This window comes from Triticum aestivum, chromosome 7D (genome assembly GCF_018294505.1).
Source record: "Triticum aestivum cultivar Chinese Spring chromosome 7D, IWGSC CS RefSeq v2.1, whole genome shotgun sequence".
In the NCBI taxonomy this organism is placed as follows: domain Eukaryota; kingdom Viridiplantae; phylum Streptophyta; class Magnoliopsida; order Poales; family Poaceae; genus Triticum; species Triticum aestivum.
This window is the reverse complement of record NC_057814.1, coordinates 59,975,325-59,987,548: the sequence shown is the minus strand read 5'-3', so window position 1 is coordinate 59,987,548 and position 12,224 is coordinate 59,975,325. Positions and strand designations below refer to the sequence as shown.

Genomic DNA, 12,224 nt, shown 5'->3' with positions numbered 1-12,224 from the left:
TGCATTAGAGAACGGAAAAGCAATTTTTGAGGTATGTGACATACAACGAAATTCTGTAGGAAAATGTAAAAACAAAAGCTTCTTGTGTCTGTCAGACAACCACTGGGCCGCCCTGCACAGGTGTGAGCCAGGCAGGAACGATCCTCTACAGCCGTCAGATTTACCGATCAGGTAATCTGAGCCGTTAAATCACGCTCTGGCCCAGTGGTCAGACTTCATCAACCAGACTGAAGTGAATGCTCAAACAAGAGGTTGTTGTTTGTCCCCGTCAGGTGCCGCTGAAGCTACTGCTAACTGCGGAAAGAACTTGGTTGGTGAATGCTCAAACAAAGTTTGGCGTCGATCGGGCGCTGACGCGGTATCATGCACAAGTCATACTGATGATGGTGGGTGCTGTGAGCCAGTTGGGTGGGTTCTTGAGAGCCTGTCGTGCAAAGAGATAATGCTGTCAATGTGATGGGTAAACTAGACGTGGTATATTGTTTGTAGGTGCTTCAGAACGAGTTTCTGTAATTAGACTACGTGGTTAAAAAAGTTTGAAAATGGAACTGCAGATTCTTGTTGAAGGTGACTTTGTAGGTAAGAAGAAAAGGGTTTGCATTAGAGAACGGAAAAGCAATTTTTGAGGTATGTGACATACAACGAAATTCTGTAGGAAAATGTAAAAACAAAAGCTTCTTGTGTCTGTCAGACAACCACTGGGCCGCCCTGCACAGGTGTGAGCCAGGCAGGAACGATCCTCTACAGCCGTCAGATTTACCGATCAGGTAATCTGAGCCGTTAAATCACGCTCTGGCCCAGTGGTCAGACTTCATCAACCAGACTGAAGTGAATGCTCAAACAAGAGGTTGTTGTTTGTCCCCGTCAGGTGCCGCTGAAGCTACTGCTAACTGCGGAAAGAACTTGGTTGGTGAATGCTCAAACAAAGTTTGGCGTCGATCGGGCGCTGACGCGGTATCATGCACAAGTCATACTGATGATGGTGGGTGCTGTGAGCCAGTTGGGTGGGTTCTTGAGAGCCTGTCGTGCAAAGAGATAATGCTGTCAATGTGATGGGTAAACTAGACGTGGTATATTGTTTGTAGGTGCTTCAGAACGAGTTTCTGTAATTAGACTACGTGGTTAAAAAAGTTTGAAAATGGAACTGCAGATTCTTGTTGAAGGTGACTTTGTAGGTAAGAAGAAAAGGGTTTGCATTAGAGAACGGAAAAGCAATTTTTGAGGTATGTGACATACAACGAAATTCTGTAGGAAAATGTAAAAACAAAAGCTTCTTGTGTCTGTCAGACAACCACTGGGCCGCCCTGCACAGGTGTGAGCCAGGCAGGAACGATCCTCTACAGCCGTCAGATTTACCGATCAGGTAATCTGAGCCGTTAAATCACGCTCTGGCCCAGTGGTCAGACTTCATCAACCAGACTGAAGTGAATGCTCAAACAAGAGGTTGTTGTTTGTCCCCGTCAGGTGCCGCTGAAGCTACTGCTAACTGCGGAAAGAACTTGGTTGGTGAATGCTCAAACAAAGTTTGGCGTCGATCGGGCGCTGACGCGGTATCATGCACAAGTCATACTGATGATGGTGGGTGCTGTGAGCCAGTTGGGTGGGTTCTTGAGAGCCTGTCGTGCAAAGAGATAATGCTGTCAATGTGATGGGTAAACTAGACGTGGTATATTGTTTGTAGGTGCTTCAGAACGAGTTTCTGTAATTAGACTACGTGGTTAAAAAAGTTTGAAAATGGAACTGCAGATTCTTGTTGAAGGTGACTTTGTAGGTAAGAAGAAAAGGGTTTGCATTAGAGAACGGAAAAGCAATTTTTGAGGTATGTGACATACAACGAAATTCTGTAGGAAAATGTAAAAACAAAAGCTTCTTGTGTCTGTCAGACAACCACTGGGCCGCCCTGCACAGGTGTGAGCCAGGCAGGAACGATCCTCTACAGCCGTCAGATTTACCGATCAGGTAATCTGAGCCGTTAAATCACGCTCTGGCCCAGTGGTCAGACTTCATCAACCAGACTGAAGTGAATGCTCAAACAAGAGGTTGTTGTTTGTCCCCGTCAGGTGCCGCTGAAGCTACTGCTAACTGCGGAAAGAACTTGGTTGGTGAATGCTCAAACAAAGTTTGGCGTCGATCGGGCGCTGACGCGGTATCATGCACAAGTCATACTGATGATGGTGGGTGCTGTGAGCCAGTTGGGTGGGTTCTTGAGAGCCTGTCGTGCAAAGAGATAATGCTGTCAATGTGATGGGTAAACTAGACGTGGTATATTGTTTGTAGGTGCTTCAGAACGAGTTTCTGTAATTAGACTACGTGGTTAAAAAAGTTTGAAAATGGAACTGCAGATTCTTGTTGAAGGTGACTTTGTAGGTAAGAAGAAAAGGGTTTGCATTAGAGAACGGAAAAGCAATTTTTGAGGTATGTGACATACAACGAAATTCTGTAGGAAAATGTAAAAACAAAAGCTTCTTGTGTCTGTCAGACAACCACTGGGCCGCCCTGCACAGGTGTGAGCCAGGCAGGAACGATCCTCTACAGCCGTCAGATTTACCGATCAGGTAATCTGAGCCGTTAAATCACGCTCTGGCCCAGTGGTCAGACTTCATCAACCAGACTGAAGTGAATGCTCAAACAAGAGGTTGTTGTTTGTCCCCGTCAGGTGCCGCTGAAGCTACTGCTAACTGCGGAAAGAACTTGGTTGGTGAATGCTCAAACAAAGTTTGGCGTCGATCGGGCGCTGACGGCGGTATCATGCACAAGTCATACTGATGATGGTGGGTGCTGTGAGCCAGTTGGGTGGGTTCTTGAGAGCCTGTCGTGCAAAGAGATAATGCTGTCAATGTGATGGGTAAACTAGACGTGGTATATTGTTTGTAGGTGCTTCAGAACGAGTTTCTGTAATTAGACTACGTGGTTAAAAAAGTTTGAAAATGGAACTGCAGATTCTTGTTGAAGGTGACTTTGTAGGTAAGAAGAAAAGGGTTTGCATTAGAGAACGGAAAAGCAATTTTTGAGGTATGTGACATACAACGAAATTCTGTAGGAAAATGTAAAAACAAAAGCTTCTTGTGTCTGTCAGACAACCACTGGGCCGCCCTGCACAGGTGTGAGCCAGGCAGGAACGATCCTCTACAGCCGTCAGATTTACCGATCAGGTAATCTGAGCCGTTAAATCACGCTCTGGCCCAGTGGTCAGACTTCATCAACCAGACTGAAGTGAATGCTCAAACAAGAGGTTGTTGTTTGTCCCCGTCAGGTGCCGCTGAAGCTACTGCTAACTGCGGAAAGAACTTGGTTGGTGAATGCTCAAACAAAGTTTGGCGTCGATCGGGCGCTGACGCGGTATCATGCACAAGTCATACTGATGATGGTGGGTGCTGTGAGCCAGTTGGGTGGGTTCTTGAGAGCCTGTCGTGCAAAGAGATAATGCTGTCAATGTGATGGGTAAACTAGACGTGGTATATTGTTTGTAGGTGCTTCAGAACGAGTTTCTGTAATTAGACTACGTGGTTAAAAAAGTTTGAAAATGGAACTGCAGATTCTTGTTGAAGGTGACTTTGTAGGTAAGAAGAAAAGGGTTTGCATTAGAGAACGGAAAAGCAATTTTTGAGGTATGTGACATACAACGAAATTCTGTAGGAAAATGTAAAAACAAAAGCTTCTTGTGTCTGTCAGACAACCACTGGGCCGCCCTGCACAGGTGTGAGCCAGGCAGGAACGATCCTCTACAGCCGTCAGATTTACCGATCAGGTAATCTGAGCCGTTAAATCACGCTCTGGCCCAGTGGTCAGACTTCATCAACCAGACTGAAGTGAATGCTCAAACAAGAGGTTGTTGTTTGTCCCCGTTAGGTGCCGCTGAAGCTACTGCTAACTGCGGAAAGAACTTGGTTGGTGAATGCTCAAACAAAGTTTGGCGTCGATCGGGCGCTGACGCGGTATCATGCACAAGTCATACTGATGATGGTGGGTGCTGTGAGCCAGTTGGGTGGGTTCTTGAGAGCCTGTCGTGCAAAGAGATAATGCTGTCAATGTGATGGGTAAACTAGACGTGGTATATTGTTTGTAGGTGCTTCAGAACGAGTTTCTGTAATTAGACTACGTGGTTAAAAAAGTTTGAAAATGGAACTGCAGATTCTTGTTGAAGGTGACTTTGTAGGTAAGAAGAAAAGGGTTTGCATTAGAGAACGGAAAAGCAATTTTTGAGGTATGTGACATACAACGAAATTCTGTAGGAAAATGTAAAAACAAAAGCTTCTTGTGTCTGTCAGACAACCACTGGGCCGCCCTGCACAGGTGTGAGCCAGGCAGGAACGATCCTCTACAGCCGTCAGATTTACCGATCAGGTAATCTGAGCCGTTAAATCACGCTCTGGCCCAGTGGTCAGACTTCATCAACCAGACTGAAGTGAATGCTCAAACAAGAGGTTGTTGTTTGTCCCCGTCAGGTGCCGCTGAAGCTACTGCTAACTGCGGAAAGAACTTGGTTGGTGAATGCTCAAACAAAGTTTGGCGTCGATCGGGCGCTGACGCGGTATCATGCACAAGTCATACTGATGATGGTGGGTGCTGTGAGCCAGTTGGGTGGGTTCTTGAGAGCCTGTCGTGCAAAGAGATAATGCTGTCAATGTGATGGGTAAACTAGACGTGGTATATTGTTTGTAGGTGCTTCAGAACGAGTTTCTGTAATTAGACTACGTGGTTAAAAAGTTTGAAAATGGAACTGCAGATTCTTGTTGAAGGTGACTTTGTAGGTAAGAAGAAAAGGGTTTGCATTAGAGAACGGAAAAGCAATTTTTGAGGTATGTGACATACAACGAAATTCTGTAGGAAAATGTAAAAACAAAAGCTTCTTGTGTCTGTCAGACAACCACTGGGCCGCCCTGCACAGGTGTGAGCCAGGCAGGAACGATCCTCTACAGCCGTCAGATTTACCGATCAGGTAATCTGAGCCGTTAAATCACGCTCTGGCCCAGTGGTCAGACTTCATCAACCAGACTGAAGTGAATGCTCAAACAAGAGGTTGTTGTTTGTCCCCGTCAGGTGCCGCTGAAGCTACTGCTAACTGCGGAAAGAACTTGGTTGGTGAATGCTCAAACAAAGTTTGGCGTCGATCGGGCGCTGACGCGGTATCATGCACAAGTCATACTGATGATGGTGGGTGCTGTGAGCCAGTTGGGTGGGTTCTTGAGAGCCTGTCGTGCAAAGAGATAATGCTGTCAATGTGATGGGTAAACTAGACGTGGTATATTGTTTGTAGGTGCTTCAGAACGAGTTTCTGTAATTAGACTACGTGGTTAAAAAGTTTGAAAATGGAACTGCAGATTCTTGTTGAAGGTGACTTTGTAGGTAAGAAGAAAAGGGTTTGCATTAGAGAACGGAAAAGCAATTTTTGAGGTATGTGACATACAACGAAATTCTGTAGGAAAATGTAAAAACAAAAGCTTCTTGTGTCTGTCAGACAACCACTGGGCCGCCCTGCACAGGTGTGAGCCAGGCAGGAACGATCCTCTACAGCCGTCAGATTTACCGATCAGGTAATCTGAGCCGTTAAATCACGCTCTGGCCCAGTGGTCAGACTTCATCAACCAGACTGAAGTGAATGCTCAAACAAGAGGTTGTTGTTTGTCCCCGTCAGGTGCCGCTGAAGCTACTGCTAACTGCGGAAAGAACTTGGTTGGTGAATGCTCAAACAAAGTTTGGCGTCGATCGGGCGCTGACGCGGTATCATGCACAAGTCATACTGATGATGGTGGGTGCTGTGAGCCAGTTGGGTGGGTTCTTGAGAGCCTGTCGTGCAAAGAGATAATGCTGTCAATGTGATGGGTAAACTAGACGTGGTATATTGTTTGTAGGTGCTTCAGAACGAGTTTCTGTAATTAGACTACGTGGTTAAAAAAGTTTGAAAATGGAACTGCAGATTCTTGTTGAAGGTGACTTTGTAGGTAAGAAGAAAAGGGTTTGCATTAGAGAACGGAAAAGCAATTTTTGAGGTATGTGACATACAACGAAATTCTGTAGGAAAATGTAAAAACAAAAGCTTCTTGTGTCTGTCAGACAACCACTGGGCCGCCCTGCACAGGTGTGAGCCAGGCAGGAACGATCCTCTACAGCCGTCAGATTTACCGATCAGGTAATCTGAGCCGTTAAATCACGCTCTGGCCCAGTGGTCAGACTTCATCAACCAGACTGAAGTGAATGCTCAAACAAGAGGTTGTTGTTTGTCCCCGTCAGGTGCCGCTGAAGCTACTGCTAACTGCGGAAAGAACTTGGTTGGTGAATGCTCAAACAAAGTTTGGCGTCGATCGGGCGCTGACGCGGTATCATGCACAAGTCATACTGATGATGGTGGGTGCTGTGAGCCAGTTGGGTGGGTTCTTGAGAGCCTGTCGTGCAAAGAGATAATGCTGTCAATGTGATGGGTAAACTAGACGTGGTATATTGTTTGTAGGTGCTTCAGAACGAGTTTCTGTAATTAGACTACGTGGTTAAAAAAGTTTGAAAATGGAACTGCAGATTCTTGTTGAAGGTGACTTTGTAGGTAAGAAGAAAAGGGTTTGCATTAGAGAACGGAAAAGCAATTTTTGAGGTATGTGACATACAACGAAATTCTGTAGGAAATGTAAAAACAAAAGCTTCTTGTGTCTGTCAGACAACCACTGGGCCGCCCTGCACAGGTGTGAGCCAGGCAGGAACGATCCTCTACAGCCGTCAGATTTACCGATCAGGTAATCTGAGCCGTTAAATCACGCTCTGGCCCAGTGGTCAGACTTCATCAACCAGACTGAAGTGAATGCTCAAACAAGAGGTTGTTGTTTGTCCCCGTCAGGTGCCGCTGAAGCTACTGCTAACTGCGGAAAGAACTTGGTTGGTGAATGCTCAAACAAAGTTTGGCGTCGATCGGGCGCTGACGCGGTATCATGCACAAGTCATACTGATGATGGTGGGTGCTGTGAGCCAGTTGGGTGGGTTCTTGAGAGCCTGTCGTGCAAAGAGATAATGCTGTCAATGTGATGGGTAAACTAGACGTGGTATATTGTTTGTAGGTGCTTCAGAACGAGTTTCTGTAATTAGACTACGTGGTTAAAAAAGTTTGAAAATGGAACTGCAGATTCTTGTTGAAGGTGACTTTGTAGGTAAGAAGAAAAGGGTTTGCATTAGAGAACGGAAAAGCAATTTTTGAGGTATGTGACATACAACGAAATTCTGTAGGAAAATGTAAAAACAAAAGCTTCTTGTGTCTGTCAGACAACCACTGGGCCGCCCTGCACAGGTGTGAGCCAGGCAGGAACGATCCTCTACAGCCGTCAGATTTACCGATCAGGTAATCTGAGCCGTTAAATCACGCTCTGGCCCAGTGGTCAGACTTCATCAACCAGACTGAAGTGAATGCTCAAACAAGAGGTTGTTGTTTGTCCCCGTCAGGTGCCGCTGAAGCTACTGCTAACTGCGGAAAGAACTTGGTTGGTGAATGCTCAAACAAAGTTTGGCGTCGATCGGGCGCTGACGCGGTATCATGCACAAGTCATACTGATGATGGTGGGTGCTGTGAGCCAGTTGGGTGGGTTCTTGAGAGCCTGTCGTGCAAAGAGATAATGCTGTCAATGTGATGGGTAAACTAGACGTGGTATATTGTTTGTAGGTGCTTCAGAACGAGTTTCTGTAATTAGACTACGTGGTTAAAAAAGTTTGAAAATGGAACTGCAGATTCTTGTTGAAGGTGACTTTGTAGGTAAGAAGAAAAGGGTTTGCATTAGAGAACGGAAAAGCAATTTTTGAGGTATGTGACATACAACGAAATTCTGTAGGAAAATGTAAAAACAAAAGCTTCTTGTGTCTGTCAGACAACCACTGGGCCGCCCTGCACAGGTGTGAGCCAGGCAGGAACGATCCTCTACAGCCGTCAGATTTACCGATCAGGTAATCTGAGCCGTTAAATCACGCTCTGGCCCAGTGGTCAGACTTCATCAACCAGACTGAAGTGAATGCCTCAAACAAGAGGTTGTTGTTTGTCCCCGTCAGGTGCCGCTGAAGCTACTGCTAACTGCGGAAAGAACTTGGTTGGTGAATGCTCAAACAAAGTTTGGCGTCGATCGGGCGCTGACGCGGTATCATGCACAAGTCATACTGATGATGGTGGGTGCTGTGAGCCAGTTGGGTGGGTTCTTGAGAGCCTGTCGTGCAAAGAGATAATGCTGTCAATGTGATGGGTAAACTAGACGTGGTATATTGTTTGTAGGTGCTTCAGAACGAGTTTCTGTAATTAGACTACGTGGTTAAAAAAGTTTGAAAATGGAACTGCAGATTCTTGTTGAAGGTGACTTTGTAGTAAGAAGAAAAGGGTTTGCATTAGAGAACGGAAAAGCAATTTTTGAGGTATGTGACATACAACGAAATTCTGTAGGAAAATGTAAAAACAAAAGCTTCTTGTGTCTGTCAGACAACCACTGGGCCGCCCTGCACAGGTGTGAGCCAGGCAGGAACGATCCTCTACAGCCGTCAGATTTACCGATCAGGTAATCTGAGCCGTTAAATCACGCTCTGGCCCAGTGGTCAGACTTCATCAACCAGACTGAAGTGAATGCTCAAACAAGAGGTTGTTGTTTGTCCCCGTCAGGTGCCGCTGAAGCTACTGCTAACTGCGGAAAGAACTTGGTTGGTGAATGCTCAAACAAAGTTTGGCGTCGATCGGCGCGCTGACGCGGTATCATGCACAAGTCATACTGATGATGGTGGGTGCTGTGAGCCAGTTGGGTGGGTTCTTGAGAGCCTGTCGTGCAAAGAGATAATGCTGTCAATGTGATGGTAAACTAGACGTGGTATATTGTTTGTAGGTGCTTCAGAACGAGTTTCTGTAATTAGACTACGTGGTTAAAAAGTTTGAAAATGGAACTGCAGATTCTTGTTGAAGGTGACTTTGTAGGTAAGAAGAAAAGGGTTTGCATTAGAGAACGGAAAAGCAATTTTTGAGGTATGTGACATACAACGAAATTCTGTAGGAAAATGTAAAAACAAAAGCTTCTTGTGTCCTGTCAAGACAACCACTGGGCCGCCCTGCACAGGTGTGAGCCAGGCAGGAACGATCCTCTACAGCCGTCAGATTTACCGATCAGGTATCTGAGCCGTTAAATCACGCTCTGGCCCAGTGGTCAGACTTCATCAACCAGACTGAAGTGAATGCTCAAACAAGAGTTGTTGTTTGTCCCCGTCAGGTGCCGCTGAAGCTACTGCTAACTGCGGAAAGACTTGGTTGGTGAATGCTCAAACAAAGTTTGGCGTCGATCGGGCGCTGACGCGGTATCATGCACAAGTCATACTGATGATGGTGGGTGCTGTGAGCCAGTTGGGTGGGTTCTTGAGAGCCTGTCGTGCAAAGAGATAATGCTGTCAATGTGATGGGTAAACTAGACGTGGTATATTGTTTGTAGGTGCTTCAGAACGAGTTTCTGTAATTAGACTACGTGGTTAAAAAAGTTTGAAAATGGAACTGCAGATTCTTGTTGAAGGTGACTTTGTAGGTAAGAAGAAAAGGGTTTGCATTAGAGAACGGAAAAGCAATTTTTGAGGTATGTGACATACAACGAAATTCTGTAGGAAAATGTAAAAACAAAAGCTTCTTGTGTCTGTCAGACAACCACTGGGCCGCCCTGCACAGGTGTGAGCCAGGCAGGAACGATCCTCTACAAGCCGTCAGATTTACCGATCAGGTAATCTGAGCCGTTTTAAATCACGCTCTGGCCCAGTGGTCAGACTTCATCAACCAGACTGAAGTGATATGCTCAAACAAGAGGTTGTTTGTTTGTTCCCCGTCAGGTGCCGCTGAAGCTACTGCTAACTGCGGAAAGAACTTGGTTGGTGAATGCTCAAACAAAGTTTGGCGTCGATCGGGGCGCTTGACGCTCGGTATCATGCACAAGTCATACTGATGATGGTGGTGCTGTGAGCCAGTTGGGTGGGTTCTTGAGAGCCTGTCGTGCAAAGAGATAATGCTGTCAATGTGATGGGTAAACTAGACGTGGTATATTGTTTGTAGGTGCTTCAGAACGAGTTTCGGTAATTAGACTACGTGGTTAAAAAAGTTTGAAAATGGAACTGCAGATTCTTGTTGAAGGTGACTTTGTAGGTAAGAAGAAAAGGGTTTGCATTAGAGAACGGAAAAGCAATTTTTGAGGTATTGACATCAACGAAATTCTGTAGGAAAATGTAAAAACAAAAGCTTCTTGTGTCTGTCAGACAACCACTGGGCCGCCCTGCCACAGGTGTGAGCCAGGCAGGAACGATCCCTCTACAGCCGTCAGATTTACCGATGCAGGTAATCTGAGCCGTTAAATCACGCTCTGGCCCAGTGGTCAGACTTCATCAACCAGACTGAAGTGAATGCTCAAACAAGAGGTTGTTGTTTGTCCCCGTCAGGTGCCGCTGAAGCTACTGCTAACTGCGGAAAGAACTTGGTTGGTGGAATGCTCAAACAAGTTTGGCGTCGATCGGGCGCTGACGCGGGTATCATGCACAAGTCATACTGATTGATGGTTGGGTGCTGTGAGCCAGTTGGTGGGTTCTTGAGAGCCCTGTCCGTGCAAAGAGATAATGCTGTCAATGTGATGGGTAAACTAGACGTGGTATATTGTTTGTAGGTGCTTCAGAACGAGTTTCTGTAATTAGACTACGTGGTTAAAAAAAGTTTGAAAATGGAACTGCAGATTCTTGTTGAAGTGACTTTGTAGGTAAGAAGAAAAGGGTTTGCATTAGAGAACGGGAAAAGCAATTTTTGAGGTATGTGACATACAACGAAATTCTGTAGGGAAAATGTAAAAACAAAAGCTTCTTGTTGTCTGTCAGACAACCACTGGGCCGCCCTGCACAGGTTGTGAGCCAGGCAGGAACGATCCTCTACAGCCGTCAGATTACCGATCAGGTAATCTGAGCCGTTAAATTCACGCTCTGGCCCAGTGGTCAGACTTCATCAACCAGACTGAAGTGAATGCTCAAACAAAAGGTTGTTGTTTGTCCCCGTCAGGTGCCGCTGAAGCTACTGCTAACTGCGGAAAGAACTTGGTTGGTGAATGCTCAAACAAAGTTTGGCGTCGATCGGCGCTGACGCGGGTATCATGCACAAGTCATACTGATGATGGTGGGTGCTGTGAGCCAGTGGGTGGGTTCTTGAGAGCCTGTCGTGCAAAGAGATAATGCTGTCAATGTGATGGGTAAACTAGACGTGGTATATTGTTTTGTAGGTGCTTCAGAACGAGTTTCTGTAATTAGACTACGTGGTTAAAAAGTTTGAAAATGGAACTGCAGATTCTTGTTGAAGGTGACTTTGTAGGTAAGAAGAAAAGGGTTTGCATTAGAGAACGGAAAAGCAATTTTTGAGGTATGTGACATACAACGAAATTCTGTAGGAAAATGTAAAAACAAAAGCTACAGGTGTGAGCCAGGCAGGAACGATCCTCTATAGCCGTCAGATTTACCGATCAGGTAATCTGAGCCGTTAAATCACGCTCTGGCCCAGTGGTCAGACTTCATCAATGCTTGCCTCCTTATTGGTAAAGGAGGCAGCGGTACGAGCTGCCGCGTCCCGCCTTATAAACCGGTTCCGCGCGCCGTAAACTTCCGAGGTGGGACTAATGTATCGCAAGCAACGCTGCAGCGCCTGCCTCGGCCAGAGGCACCAGAAAGAGCTCGTGGGTCTCGGCCCATGAAGCTGGGCTGGAGAATGAGCCCAGCCCATCTAAGAACAGCCGTCTCTCTCCCGTCGCATCTCTTCTCCTCTGTTTTTTCCTATGACGGAGAAATCGCTCCAGCCTCCAGGGGCCATCGCCGGAGCTCCGGCGATCTTCCAGCGGCAAGCAATGGCCGGAGCAGGAGAAGATGACGACGAAGCAGCCGCTCCTCCTCCTCCCGCCTCCCCCTCACACTCTGGCGAGGCAAGTAAGCAGCGGTGCAGACATTCCTGAATAGATCGATCGATTGCGGATCCCTTTTCCCCCCTTAACCCGCCGTTGCTTCCTCCCCGCAGCCCACCACTTGGACGATGAGGCGGCGGAGCAGAGCACCAACCACGAGCCGTCCTTGCGGATGGAGAACCTTCCTCGCCTGGGTTAGCTGCCATTCCGCCAGTCCCTCTTTTCTCTTCTCCTTGAATCACAGCAGGGCAAAAAAAGGTAGTATTTACTCAAGCATTTCACTGTTACCCTAAGGATCCAACCAGTGCGTTAAAATTAGTCCTT

General features: G+C 46.5%; 16 pseudogenes; all 16 read right to left on the bottom strand.

The window, feature by feature from the left end:
• Window positions 1–85: 85 nt before the first annotated feature.
• LOC123171819 (uncharacterized) lies at window positions 86–273 on the bottom strand (annotated as a pseudogene).
• A 408-nt stretch (window positions 274–681) lies between these two features.
• Window positions 682–869, bottom strand: LOC123171818 (uncharacterized; annotated as a pseudogene).
• A 408-nt stretch (window positions 870–1,277) lies between these two features.
• On the bottom strand, window positions 1,278–1,465 carry LOC123171817 (uncharacterized; annotated as a pseudogene).
• Window positions 1,466–1,873: 408 nt separating this feature from the next.
• On the bottom strand, window positions 1,874–2,061 carry LOC123171816 (uncharacterized; annotated as a pseudogene).
• A 408-nt stretch (window positions 2,062–2,469) lies between these two features.
• LOC123171815 (uncharacterized) lies at window positions 2,470–2,657 on the bottom strand (annotated as a pseudogene).
• Window positions 2,658–3,066: 409 nt separating this feature from the next.
• LOC123171813 (uncharacterized) lies at window positions 3,067–3,254 on the bottom strand (annotated as a pseudogene).
• Window positions 3,255–3,662: 408 nt separating this feature from the next.
• On the bottom strand, window positions 3,663–3,850 carry LOC123171804 (uncharacterized; annotated as a pseudogene).
• Window positions 3,851–4,258: 408 nt separating this feature from the next.
• Window positions 4,259–4,446, bottom strand: LOC123171812 (uncharacterized; annotated as a pseudogene).
• A 407-nt stretch (window positions 4,447–4,853) lies between these two features.
• Window positions 4,854–5,041, bottom strand: LOC123171811 (uncharacterized; annotated as a pseudogene).
• Window positions 5,042–5,448: 407 nt separating this feature from the next.
• LOC123171810 (uncharacterized) lies at window positions 5,449–5,636 on the bottom strand (annotated as a pseudogene).
• A 408-nt stretch (window positions 5,637–6,044) lies between these two features.
• Window positions 6,045–6,232, bottom strand: LOC123171809 (uncharacterized; annotated as a pseudogene).
• A 407-nt stretch (window positions 6,233–6,639) lies between these two features.
• Window positions 6,640–6,827, bottom strand: LOC123171807 (uncharacterized; annotated as a pseudogene).
• Window positions 6,828–7,235: 408 nt separating this feature from the next.
• On the bottom strand, window positions 7,236–7,423 carry LOC123171806 (uncharacterized; annotated as a pseudogene).
• Window positions 7,424–7,831: 408 nt separating this feature from the next.
• Window positions 7,832–8,020, bottom strand: LOC123171803 (uncharacterized; annotated as a pseudogene).
• A 407-nt stretch (window positions 8,021–8,427) lies between these two features.
• LOC123171805 (uncharacterized) lies at window positions 8,428–8,615 on the bottom strand (annotated as a pseudogene).
• Window positions 8,616–10,826: 2,211 nt separating this feature from the next.
• LOC123171802 (uncharacterized) lies at window positions 10,827–11,015 on the bottom strand (annotated as a pseudogene).
• Between the last annotated feature and the right edge of the window lie 1,209 nt (window positions 11,016–12,224).